Source organism: Rutidosis leptorrhynchoides, chromosome 7 (genome assembly GCF_046630445.1).
Source record: "Rutidosis leptorrhynchoides isolate AG116_Rl617_1_P2 chromosome 7, CSIRO_AGI_Rlap_v1, whole genome shotgun sequence".
Classification (NCBI taxonomy): domain Eukaryota; kingdom Viridiplantae; phylum Streptophyta; class Magnoliopsida; order Asterales; family Asteraceae; genus Rutidosis; species Rutidosis leptorrhynchoides.
In genome coordinates, this window is record NC_092339.1 from 102,325,168 (window position 1) to 102,326,301 (window position 1,134).

Sequence of the window (1,134 nt, forward strand, 5' to 3'; positions counted from 1 at the left end):
CGAAGATCAACCAGCTGAAGAAGGAACTCTCGAAGTATTTTGACATGAAAGACTTAGGACAGACTCAACAGATTTTGGGAATGCAAATTACTCGAGATAGGAAGAATAGAAGGTTATGGCTATCTCAGGAGAAGTATATTGAACGAGTGCTTTCACGTTTCAATATGAACAATGCCAAACCTGTTAGCATTCCATTAGCTAACCATTTCAAGTTAAGCAAGAGTTCTTGTCCCTCATCCAAGGAAGAGATCGGGGAGATGTCGTCAGTACCATATTCTTCAGCAGTTGAAAGTTTGATGTATGCGATGGTGTGTACAAGGCCCGATATTGCTTATGCAGTGGGAACGGTGAGTTGTTTTCTCTCCAACCCCGGGAAAGAGCATTGGAATGCGGTAAAATGGATTCTCAGATATCTTAAAGTTACAAAAAATCTATGTCTTTGTTACGGGGGAGCTGATCCAATCTTGGAAGGCTATACAGATACGGATATGGCCGGAGATCCTGATAGTAGGAAATCTACTTCAGGATTCATTGACACTTTTGCAGGAGGAGCTGTTTCATGGCAGTCAAGACTACAGAAGTGTGTTGCATTATCCACAACTGAAGCAGAGTATATTGCTGCCGCAGAAGCTGGAAAAGAAATGTTGTGGTTAAAGCGTTATCTTCAAGAATTTGGAATCAAGCAAAAGGAGTACAAGGTATATTGTGATAGTCATAGTGCTCTAGATTTGAGCAAGAACTCCATGTACCATTCCCGTACAAAACATATTGATATTCGCTATCATTGGATACGTGAGGTAATTTATCGACAACTGTTGAGACTAGTGAAGATCCATACAAAGGAGAATCATGCGGATATGTTAACAAAGGTGGTGACTTGAGAGAAGTTGGAGTTATGCAGAGACATAACTGGAATGTTCGTGGATTCAGATGGAGGGGGAGAATTGAAAGTTTCCAGCCTACAATCTAGAAGCTCACCTTCTAGATGTTCAAAGTAGCATTCTTTGAACACCATGTAGAAGAAGCAAAGATGAACATGATGACGGCCGCCCACCATCTCCGTTCACACGACACCTTCCTCGTTCACACCATTCCACCGACACCAAAGTTTTAGTATAAATAGAGGTTGAAACC